A 13,147-nucleotide genomic window follows, 5' to 3' on the forward strand; every position below is an offset into this window, starting at 1 on the left:
TTCTGGATTCTCATCCAGAAATGATTCACTAACCTGCCGAATGAGACAGGGGTAAAAGTCTCGGTCAATGAATCAGTCATGACCAAGCTGATTCACAGATCCAAACATTGACCAGCTAAGTGACAGACGAACGCATTTATCAGGACCAAACCGATTCAAACATGGAATATGCTGAATAAAAAAAGACCTGAATGAGTCACAACAAATGATACAGTACACTAACTCGAACATTTAGCTTTTCAGTGAAAGAAAAATGATTCAGTTATTACTTCATTGATTCAATCCATGACTCACTGAATTAAAGATTAGAGAATCTGAAATCACGACAAAGATTCACTGATAATCTTGAACGAGATTGGAACAATCTCGAGTCATTCCTTTTTTTAAGTGAATCACTGAATCTTTAAAGAATCAAATCTACATGAATTGTATGTTCGAAGCGAATTAGTAGTTTAGACTGGATAAAACATTAAGGACATGATGTTAAAAGAAAGGAAAGAACTGATGTCATTTTATACCACAGCAACTTGGACATGTGAACAAATTGTTATTTATTAAAGAGTGACACGTGCACGTCCATTTACAGTTAGGTTTAATGTTGTGGAACGTCGGCGTGTACGAGATGATTTAGACATTAACATTCGCCTCGTAGCTACGATTCGAAGCTAAGAAGAAAGTCTTGTGTTTGTGTTGTGTTGACGGACTACTTTGTTGATGGGGAAAATTTGTGTACATTTCATTTCTGGCTTAACTGCAGCTTTAAGCGATGCCAGAGCATCTGTTCAGCAGGCCTCCGTCTTTCTCTCCTAATCACCACATGTTTATTCCCTTATCCGTTTCTCAGCAGATGGTTTTGTGCTCTTTAATGGTGGCCCAAAGACATTCATTTGGGCTTTTTTTTTTTTTGCACACACACTTTCACCTTCCCTCGTCCCGGTTATTTCTCTCTATCCATCAGTCTCTCATTCTCTCGAACACAAAGACACATGCGCAGACACGCCGAAACACATTAACCACATGCGCACGCTCACACCAACACACACACACACACACACACACACCTGGGTCTAATTTTTTCAGGCGGCTTTATTTACTCTAAAATCATTAATGACTGCAGAGCTTTTAATCACCAGACTGAACGGTTGTCCATATCATTTGGACATCAGAGAAAAAGAATTAGATAATTTAGGATGATTTAGTCGTGGAAAATAAACTCTAGATTGAAAAGTTGAATTAATAGACTTTAATGAAGTTCAGATGTGATAAATTGCTAATCCATCACTATAATCACTTTCCCCTCACTGCTTCTCTTAATCTCCACCCAGTCCTTTAAATTCCAGGGTAAACAGCGGCTCATGGTAGCGACTTTACTTCAACGCAGTTTAAAGTAGTTCAAACATTACCAGCGAAGGAGAAATAAAATAAAATAAAGCCATCATTAGTTTCAATTTAATATTCCTTCTGATGACTTTAGCATCACTAGTTTTCTTTAGTCAAAGCAGATACATGATGGCAGACAGACAGGGCCTGCCAGACAGACAGCCAGACAGACAGCAGACAGGACGACAGGGAGATTGGCAGATAGGGAGGGAGAGAGACAGACAGGGTTATAGATATACATGGAGATTGTGGTAGAGAGACAGACAGATGGATATACAGAGAGAGACACAGACAGATTGACAGAGACAGACAGAGAGCACGAGAGACAGAAAGACAGACATCTCTGCTTCTGGAAGCACTGAAGAATCTCCAGTGATGTTGAAACGTCAGCAGTTTCAGAATGATGTGTGAATCCTGGCTCTGGCAGTTCGTCTTCCTCTCAAATCACTCCAGTTTTGAAAAAAAAAAATAAAAAATTCTAAATCTATCCATTAATATAATATTTACACACACCCCGTGTCTTATCTCTGCCCTGCCTCCGTACACTCATTACACAATCAGAATCTCTATCATTCCTTCTCTCTCATCTCCTCTCTCTGTCATTTTCACCCTCCTGTTCTCCTCTTCTCCTTGCTCACACACGATGAGCTCGTTTCTCCTCCATCCATCATTCAGGTCTCTTACGTGAATCTCCACTGCCATGGCAACCGCTTCAGCAGCCAGCGTGACACCTAAAGCGCTTTTTCGCTCTGACTTCCAGATTCTCGAGAGTTTGTCTAGTGGAGGTGGAGAGCAAGAGAGTGAGAGAGAGAGAGAGAGAGAAACCCAGTAGGGAGAGATATTGGAAAAGACAGAGCGAGAGACAGAGAGGAAAATTGGAGAGGAAAGGTGACATACGATGAAAACTCGACTCGGCTGTGCAGTTTTACTCTACTGGATATTATTCAGTTAGCTCAGAGCTGAACGGCCATCTGCTCCACTCACCCACTTCCCGTTTAACTAAACACACACACACACACACACACAACCTTCTGTAACAGAACTGTGATATTGTGTAGGTTGTGATTTCTTCATCACTAATCACACTGAGATAATCAGACACCATGTGTTCTCTGGGTCAGATTTCACCGTGAAAATCCTCCTACGGTCGACCCATGATTCACAGAAACGTCAACTTCGTGCTTTTGTTGCGGACTTGCGCGCAAACACAAACATTCTTTAGTGAGACTGAGGTAACAAAGGAGCTTTTTCTGTTTGTTTGCATGTTTTGTTTTCATTTCATCACAGTTTGTGTAATTGTACACTTACTAATTGTAAAATCTGTGACGGCAATAACCGCACTGAAAATCCCACAGCGTAAAATCCATCTTGCTATAAATTAAGTTAGCTCACATTGCTGAAGTAATTTAGCTAAATTAAATAACTAGCTAACAGAACTAACTAAGAAATAGCTAAGCAGAGGAACCTGCTAGTTTGCATTATGACCAAAATACTGTAGCTAGATACAGTATATCAACTAGCATCTAAGCATTTTCTAAAGTACGTAGCTAGATAGCTACACTGATGCCACACTAACACTGAACATAATCCAAGATGGCCACCAAAACTTTCCTCATTACTCATTACAAACCTTTTTAAAATTAGCCAAATTTTGTGCAATTGCTTTAAATGTTTAATAAATAAAAAAATCTGCCATATTCACGTGTTAACGCTAACAGTGTCAGGTTACTTTATTTATTACAAATAAACTTCCAGAGCGACTTTCAGCCATTTTTATTTTTTTTTACCTACCACTGAATTATCAATCTGTATATCATACTATGCTAATTATGTAGCTTTGTAGAAGCCAACATTCTGTTTTCCTATTTAATCTTAGACAAAAACATATCAAGAGTAACTCCTCCTAGAGCTTTCGAGCCACATGCACCAAATTCCGATATGTTGTAGACACTGGTCTGAAGTTTCATGCTATTACTTTTATAAGCGATCTGAGTACCGGTACTTCCGGTACCGGGTCTCAAAGTGGTCTTTTTATCCCATAGACTCCCATTATAAATTTTGGAGGTTTATAACTCGGCAAGCTTTCGAACTATCTACAGCAAACTCGGCCAGCTCCTTTAGGGTGATACTCTGAACAAAGTGTTAAATTGGTGTACTGACTGGCCTTTTAGTTGTCCCACAGCCCCACCCCCAAAATATGCAAAATCAAAAAACTTTTTACAACACTGACATGTGACATATCAAAACACTCACAACAATGAGGAGAACTCCCTCATGGGTATTCTGATGACGTCACGTGACGTGACGTGATGTCACGTGAAAGTAAAAAATTAACATAACATGGACATGTGACATATCAAAACACTCAGCCCAATGAGGGGAACTTCCTCAAGAGTATTTGGATGATGTCACATGCTTGTCTCCGCTTACCTCCAAATGTTTTGGCAACCTAGCTTTCTGTCCACTTGCCTCCAAAAGCAACACTAACCCTTATGTCCACTTGCCTCCAAAAGCACCGTCCTTTGCGAATACTTGCATCATCAAAGCCAACATCAAAGTTTGTCACAACGAACTTTACAAATCTAGTTTTTTGTTGTTGTTTCTTAAATTCTTTACATTAGCTTTGCTCCAGTCATGTTTTTGAGGCAAAAAAAAAAACTTATGACATAAGTTGGTCTTTAAATAAATAAAAGCACATATTTAAACTCCCATGGCTTCAGATCTCATTGTGCTTTGATCTCACTTACTTAAATCTTACATAACTTTGATTTTCTCTCTCTCTCTCTCTCTCTCTCTCTCTCTCTCTCAAACTTCAGTGTCAAGTCTTCAGCATGGCGACATCCATCAGCAGTTATATAATGTTATGGGATGCTGAAGCGGCTGTCTTTTGCTGGGGTCGAACAAGCAGCATGTCATGAAAGAAACACTGATTCACTCAAAGACATACAGAAAGAAAAGAGCACAGTTACACATAAAGAACGATATCATTTATTAGAGGTGACAGACAAAAACCTCCTTTTGACCAGTCAGAACTCATTATCGCTGATACCCAAAGTCTGAATAAACACCACAACAACAGACCAAGAGTCTATGTTATAGATCTACATGACTAAACGTATTGAGCACGTAGAATCCCGTAAGCACCATTACCCACGATGCACAAAAATGGCAGTCTAAATACAACAAAATAGCTAAGCAAGGAATCGTTTCAATAACACAACCTTTAAAACATCGTACTGAATCACTTGTACGAAAGAAACGGTTCGTAGCTGATTTTCTGGTACAGTTAAAATTTCTACCTGCTGCTTTATGAATTGAATCATAAGTGATTCAGTGGTATTGTCAAATATTGACTCATGAATTTTGGAATGAAATTGTTGAAGTTGGTTGTTTCAATGGTACTGGTTAAATTTCAAAACGTTGACGTTATGAGTCAAATATAAATTGCAGCTTATTCAGTGGACAAACTTCAAATCATACCGTGGTCGAAGCAACAGTAACATCAAATCGATTCGGTCCCTTATGAATCAGATCGTAGCTGATTCACTCGGACGGTCAAATTTCAAACCGCTGCCGCGTTAACTGAATCATAGCTGAAATATCAATGTTTTTCAACAGGTTTTGTGTTTGTCAAATCATATTATATTATATTATTGGTTTATGAATGAAGATCCTAGCAGATTCCGATGAATCAAATAGAATCATAGACTCTTCAATCAAATCGTATTATATAGCAGATTCAGTCAGTTACCAAATCGTTGCATTTACACAAAGCAAAATAATGTTCGAACAATTCAGTTCGTAACATAGCGAATGCAAATCATTCAAGTGTTTATGCGCGTCAAGATTTCTTCAGTTTGTAGGATTTATGTAGCGCTAATCTAATATGCTAATAGTTTGTCAAAACAAATCAAAATAAATAAGCATTTAGTTTTGTTTGTATAGTATAAGTTTTGTTGAAAGTCAGAATAAAAGATTCCCCCTGTGAAATGCCACGGTTTCTCAGACGGCACAGCAGAGAGAACACCGTGTACGGACACAGCGGGCGACCGAGCCTGCTATTCAATATTCTTTTTTAAAAATATCGAATTCTGTTTTCATCGCTTAAGCAGAAACTATGGAATAAGGCTTCGGAGTGGACGGAAAAGCAGAGCCTTGGATGTGGGTGGAGTCAAGAACAGAAAGCAGGTTTGGCTGATCGCTGCTAAGAAAATGAAGACAAAATGATTTTTTTTTTAATGACTCAAATTTAGATCGATTCTGAGCGCACGTTTGTCATGCTGGAGGGGGAAATTAAATCCTGACGCCTGATCTTCAGGGTTCAGTATGAAAATTTCGTTAGCGTTCGTAAGAGTTAATGTAACATCAGTGTTAATTTTCACAGCAGGTGTGACTAGACATTTCACATAAAAAACAGGCAAAGGCAATAAAAAGGAGGATTTAAATGAGTATACAGAACAGAGGAGCTTCATTTAGCTGCAGGGGAAGTGGGGGGGGGTTGTCTCTCACACACAATATGTGAGAGACAGATATTTAATTCTTCTCAGAGATTTATCAGTGTCTGTGTGTGGACAGTTCTCACCTTTCTGCCTTTCTGAATTGTGGGAACCTGTCTACTGCTAGCTCACACACACACACACACACACACACACTTTCAGAACACTCATGCTGAGAGTTGCTCAAGTGCTTCTAAAGCTGTAGATAAATGTGTGCGTGTCCATTAGCGAGCGTGTGTATTGTCTGTCCCCCGCTGACTCTACAATTCTTCCTGCTATTCTCTCCCATCGCTCTGTGCGCGTGTGTGTGAGTGACGGTGTGTGTGACAGAGATATTGATTACCATTCTTCCATTTTTTTACCAAATATGGTAGTCTCCTTCTTTGTGCACATACACACACGTATATTAGTCTAACAGAGGAATGGAAAAAGAACAAGTGTGTTTACATTCTACACTATACTCTGTGTGTGTGTGTGTGTGTGTGTGTGTGTGTGTGTATATATATGTAGGTGTGTAGACTTCTGCAGGAATACTTTAATCCTATGACGTGAAGACACACTGTACACACAGACACAAGGGATGGAAAGAGTGTACATGTGGTTAAGGTACAAAGACAGGTGTGTGTGTGTGTGTGTGTGTGTGTGTGTGTAATAACATCACTGTGGTTGGTTATGTTAAGGAGCAGACAGCATTAATTAACTGCAATGTCAATAGAAGGTCCTCAGAAAAAGTAACAAGAGCAAACCTGTGTGTGCACGTGTGGGCGCATTTGTGTATGATGAAACGTTTCTGAAACAACGGTCATGTAGCCAGCAGCATGTCATTACAGCTGACCAGCTCAGAACAGCTAAAGCCACACCGATGCTTGAATCCAGTAAGTTTGGTCCTGGACATTTTCCCACAGTCATTGCATCAGTAAACACATCCCTCACAAACCATGTGTGTGTTCATTAGACACAGGAACCTCTTCAGGAACTTCAGGTTTGCCAAGTTGAACATCGGTCGAACTCACTTTTCACATTTTATTTGGTCACATACAATTATGAAAAGTCCGAAAGTTCAGATTATCAAACTAGAGACAAAATAAAGAGTCAAAAATTATAATTTAAGAGCAATATAAAATTGAAATGGAATTAAACAGGAATTAGCTGTATGCCGGGGTGGGGGGAGGGTGGGGGGGGGGGGGCTTGAATAGAGATCTGAAAAAGAAAAATATTGAAATATGAAAAAAAATTGATCTGATACGCAATAAATGACAATAACAATATAATGTTTGTAAATCTAAAATAATCATAAAATCGACAAACCTGATTGTTTTATTTAAAAAATAATTAAAAAAAATACAAACACAGGGGGGCACGGTGGCTTAGTGGTTAGCACGTTTGCCTCACACCTCCAGGGTTGGGGGTTCGATTCCCACCTCCACCTTGTGTGTGTGGAGTTTGCATGTTCTCCCCGTGCCTCGGGGGTTTCCTCCGGTTACTCCGGTTTCCTCCCCCGGTCCAAAGACATGCATGGTAGGTTGATTGGCATCTCTGGAAAATTGTCCGTAGTGTGTGATTGTGTGAGTGAATGAGAGTGTGTGTGTGTGCCCTGTGATGGGTTGGCACTCCGTCCAGGGTGTATCCTGCCTTGATGCCCGATGACGCCTGAGATAGGCACAGGCTCCCCGTGACCCGAGGTAGTTCGGATAAGCGGTAGAAAATGAGTGAGTGAGTGTGAGAGAGTAAATAAAACACCCCAGTGATGTTCATGTATGTTTCTCTTACACACGATTTTCCAGCATTACACAGTTTTAAACGTTCCATCACAGTAAACGTGACTGGAAATCGATAGAAACGTGTCACTGGATAAATTATTAGTTTGTGCATCAGAAACACCGTCATACAGAATAAAGAATGTGACATGCAAACATCTCCATCACAGAGAGAAAGAAAGCAGGAGGGAGAGAGAGAGAAGCGCCAAATAAATAAATAAAATTAAAAAAAGGAGAGAGAGAGAGAGAGAGAGAGAGAGAGAGAGAGAGAGAGAGACGATATGGAAGTGGAGAAAGAAAACCATGACCAAGAAAAAAAAGAATAGAAGAATGTAAAGCAAGAAAGAACAGATTATGGGAGGAGGATGGAGAAGGAGAGAAAGTCAGGGAAGGAAAGGAGGTGTAGAGGAAGCACAAGAGCATGACATTTGTTAACACCTCCTCCGTTAATCGTGCCATCTTCATTCCTCTCCTCCACCACCTTATCTAGTCTTTTTTTTGCTCTAGCTTTCATTTTATGAGTCTGTCCATCTCTGCTCTCGGTTTCCTCTCTGGCTCTCATAGAAGATTCAGTGGCAGGTTGTAAATCTGCTCTCGTTTCTATCGCTCTGCCTCCGTGTGTGATCTGAGTGTTAAAGAGTGAGAGAGATGGACTGAGAGGGAGGGGTGCAAAAGGACTGAATAAATAAGTGGTATGATCATGTAGAGATCACTCAATTGCCCCATAACACAGGAAAGGACATTAATCTTCCTCTTATCTTTATCTTTATCGTGCGTGCGTGTGTGTGTGTGTGTGTGCCAAGTCAAGCATGAATGTAACCATACACATTGTCTCCAGCTGTACATAATAGAGCTTGTCCATTCAGGCCTAATGATATAATAGGCTGTGTGTGTGTGTGTGTACTCCTTTTCGACAATGAAGCAAAACCAGGATTGATCAAACAATTAATCAAACACACTTGAAACAGAGTGGAAGATAAAAAGCTTACACACACAAACTGTTGAAGTCTGATGAAGTATTAAATGTGTCTCCTAGAAAACATCTGCTAGTGAATTATAAATCAAGATTCCTGGTACATAAGCACCGAGAGCATTGAGTGAACGAGCTTGAATCGGTTGCGCATGTTCTCCACCTTCGGTAAGGTTCTTCAGTTCTTCAGGCAGGTGAGAACACCGTAATCACACTCTGGTGTAGGAGAAACCGTCAAAGCGACGTGAACCTCCATCTACATCCAAACGAGCAATTAGAGTCAGAAATTCGACTACAGAGAGAAAAGTGAATCGACTCTGAATCAACTCACTGGAAAGAAGTGACTCACACGTGTTTGCAGAAATGACATGGATAAAAGAAGAAAAAAAAGGAAACCTCTGGATGCAACAACAAAAACCCATCCGTTTACATAATTACTTAGCATTTTCTTCATGAATGTGATTCATCAAGGATTTCAAACCAACCAAACAAGAATTTTAATATCATGAACAGAATTTTGGAAGTTTATTAACAATTACATACACAATTAAAAACCTGTAAGCAAACAATCCCAAGTCAAACCCAGGGAGATGTTAAGAGAAGGACAAACAACAAAACTCAAAGAACAAGTCGAGGTAGCTAGCTAGAGCTCAATAGCCAACAAAGCCAGAAATGAACCCAAACAACCAAACATTCAGTACTTACATGAGTAGTAACAGTTAGCAAGAAGGGTAGGAGGTTCTACGTGCATAATATATTAATGAATCAGGAAATGTGCAGGATAAAAGAGTTAAGTGTCCTTACTTAAACTGGGGAAAAGTGGTGCCCTCTGGTGGCAAGGAGGTAAAGCAACCTGAGAAGCCTTGACAAGCTGTGTTAATATTTAGACATTCTGGACTCTTTGTTCACTCACTCACTTTCTACCGCTTATCCGAACTATCTCGGGTTCTTCTCAAGGTTTCTTCCTCTTATTATCTCAGGGAGTATTTCCTCACCACCGTTACCTCAGACTTGCTCATTAGGGATATTGTCAGCAATTCTGACGTTCTGTCAGGTTAGCTAAGTTAGTTAAGTATCACTAACATTTTGTAATAGGGTTTAATTAAGCAGAAACCACTACAGAATTCTCATAATAGAGTTTATAGATCCAACACTGTATTGGATAAAGCCCTTAATGCAGAGGAATAAATGAAGGAATGAATGCAAACACCAGCTTGTTCTTCTTTGTCCTTTACAGAAATCGGTTGCGTCCCTTGAGCTTTTACATCTGTCTCACTTTAATCACATCTTCATACAACATTTATGTTCCACCCCTTTCTCTATTAGCCTCATTAAAATGGAGAAGAAGGACAGATGGAGAGAATGAGAAGTGAAAGAAAGAGAGGAAGAATGAGACGACGGTTAACCGCTGCTATTCATTTTGGCGCTAATGCGAGTAATTAGCGTGTGGCTCAACTTGATTAGCCTCTCTTTCTTGTGTCTAATTGAAAAGGCTCTCGCTGCGTGTAATCGATATCGCACAGTTTATTGTTTGCACATGCACACACACACACTGATACACACACACACACACACACACACACACAAACAGCAACACACTCATGATTAAAAAGTGCACACAGCATGAAAGCTTTTCAAAATGGCACATTGCTGCTTCTTATCTGTGTCTTTTACACTTCTTTTAAACACTCTGCTTCTTGTTACAGAGGAAACGTGAGGTAAATTTTAACTAACAAGAAATAATTATCCAAAGAATTTGTTAATGTAATGTTATCTGTAAATATAACTAGAAATATAAAGCAATTTCTTAGAAGAAAATACTAATCTGTCTTACCTGTTGCTAATGTAATTTATAACTAGCAAATTTTAACTAACAATTTGGTAACCTAATGCTGTAAATATATTCTTATCTTTAAAAGTTGTTTTGGAAAAAATACAAATCTGCCTTATTTACAACTCTCCTTATTGTTACTGAAAAAATATGAGGTAAATTTTATCCAGCAGTTGTTAACTAGTAATGTACAGTAGTGACCTAATGTCAACTAATAGTTTTCTGTAAGCAGAAATATAAAACAATTTTTAAAAAAAATCAAGTTACTTGTGTTTGTATGTATTTACTCTTCTCTCTCCTGTCACTAGCTATATTTATCTAGCAACTTTAACTTTAAGTATACCCTTATTTAAAAAATTCCAATAACATATTAATCTCTCTGACTTTTCTGTGTACTGAGAAACTGTGAGGTAATTTTTAACGGTAACTGTAAATATAATCTTATCTTTACACATTTTTAATTTATAAAAATAATAATCTGTTTTTATTTACCACATGAGGCTGAAGAACATTAGGCAAGTTTTCCTTGTCAAAGTAAGATGAGCTAGTGTTTTTTTTTTCCTCTCTAGGATACTATAGCACTAGAATAAAGAATGTTGGATTTAGTGTACAAGAAATACTAGCTAGAGTGAGCTGCATTCAAGGAAATTTCATGAGATTGGATTGTGATGATTTAGCGTGATCTAGTATGAGTAGTAGGGATGAGCGAGTACAGCATTATCTGTATCTGTATCTGTATATGTTAACCATATGAATTATCTGTATCTGTATCTGTACTCGGAGTGGGTGGGGCCTAACCCAGAAGTAGGCGGGGTCTATACAAACTTGAAAATGTCTTGAAATGGGCGGGGCTTTAACCGGTATGTTATTTTAAGCATGCAATTGATATGGGTTGATCAAAAATTGTTATATTTATTGCTGATTAGAAAAATATTTACAGGACAGCATCAGGATTGAGCTTCAGATCAATGGTTTTGATCACGATAGCAAACGAACTATATTACAGAACAAGTTTTGCAACAATGAAAACAAAACAATGCAGTGCAATTATGAAGTAAAATGTAATGAACAACATAACTTTCTTTTTTAACTTTACATTTTTTTATGATCAGTGTGATTTTTTTTTATTTTTTTGGTTCTTTGTTTATTTCCAAACCAGGTGTGTGTGTGTAGCTTAATAATTAATTTGTAATATTTATAACACTAGCTTACTACCTTTATGTTTTTATGAAATACAGCAAAAACGTGTCAGACACTCAGTGTCTGGTTACTGGTTAGAGACAGCTGAAGGTTTAAAAAAGAAAAAAATCTCTGACAGGCAGAGACGCAATGCGAGTCGCATTCTACCAAGCAAGCACCACGTCTGAAGGAACCCACGTTTACCAGAACTCTACTGGTTAGTAAGTACGTATTATTAACGTTACAACCCGAAGTAAAAATCTGAAGAAACCCTAAACGTTAACGGAAAAGACCCGCGAACCCGAGTGACTGAGGGAGAGACAGAGAGCTGTTCTGTGTGTGACTGTGAGTGAGCAGAGCGAGACACAGCAACACAATACATCTGTATGTGTGTAGGGGAGGGGCGCTGTGACTAGCCTATCACTGTAGGGGAGGGGCGCTGTGACTAGCCTATCACTGTAGGGGAGGGTCACTGTGACTAGCCTATCACTGTAGGGGAGGGGCGCTGTGACTAGCCTATCACAGAACGCTCACACAATCAGATACCCAATGATGATTTTCATTCAATCCGAGCACAGATATTGACTCGTATTACTCGTATAATACTCGTACTCGGCAGAAGTGCTTTATCCGTACCGGATACTCGTTTCAGCCGAGTATCCGGCTCATCTCTAATGAGTAGCATATTCAGAGAAAACAAAACTAGATGAAACTACAGTAGAGTAGGTTTTCTTTGTAATGGTCTGTTAAGCCTTAGCGACTCCACCATTTTGTGTGCTAGTCGTTAGAGTAGACATGAAACCGATCAAATTTATTTATATAAATATTAATTTGTTTTTTTTTTCTGAATCAGTGAATCTTTTGGCCATGGATAAGATTCTCTCTTATTTAAAAAGACAGTGCTTGAATCAGTGAGTCTTTTTGTTATTGCTGAGTCAGTGATTGAGTCAGTGAATCGTTTGGTCATGGATAAGTCAGTGTTTGAATCAGTGAATCTCTTTGTAATTGGTGAATCAGCGTTTAAATCAGTGAATCTTTTGGACATTGCTGAGCCAGTGTTTGAATCAGTAAATCTTGTGATCATGGCTAAGATTTGCTCCTCTCTCATTCAAAGAGTCAGAGGTTATAGGCAATTGAATTTCAAATTAGTTCAGCCAATCAGATTTTACAGCCGAAATTATCTGTTTAAAAAATGAGCTTTGATGGTGGTTTGTAATTTCCATCAGTGGTTCGTAATTTTTTTCTAAACCACCACTTTGCTTTATATATTGATTCATTATATATTGAGTGCTGTAAATGATATAGCAGGTGGATAAAAAGGATGTGAAAAATTTACCATCATTTATCAGTAGACTGCAGGTATGAAGAGTCATGAACTTTTTTTTTTTAAATCCTATTACATTTACTTTCGATCACTTTCCATCACCACATTACCTTAAGTTACCTGCTTAAATGAAAGAGTACAGTGTAGGCCAAGTGATGAAATGTGTTTTGTGTGTGTGTGTGTGTGTGTGTGTGTGTGTGATAGAGAGAG

At 38.7% G+C, this 13,147-nt stretch overlaps 1 long non-coding RNA gene across 1 annotated transcript in view; it reads right to left on the reverse strand.

Annotated features, from left to right (window-relative positions):
- Positions 1–9,352, reverse strand: part of LOC132857752 (uncharacterized) — a 16,162-nt gene extending 6,810 nt beyond the window's left edge. Inside the window, exon 1 of the long non-coding RNA XR_009649604.1 lies at positions 9,309–9,352. This is a non-coding gene — a long non-coding RNA (uncharacterized LOC132857752). The remainder of the gene's footprint in view (positions 1–9,308) is intronic.
- Between the last annotated feature and the right edge of the window lie 3,795 nt (positions 9,353–13,147).

The sequence above is a fragment of the Tachysurus vachellii genome, chromosome 15 (assembly GCF_030014155.1).
Source record: "Tachysurus vachellii isolate PV-2020 chromosome 15, HZAU_Pvac_v1, whole genome shotgun sequence".
In the NCBI taxonomy this organism is placed as follows: domain Eukaryota; kingdom Metazoa; phylum Chordata; class Actinopteri; order Siluriformes; family Bagridae; genus Tachysurus; species Tachysurus vachellii.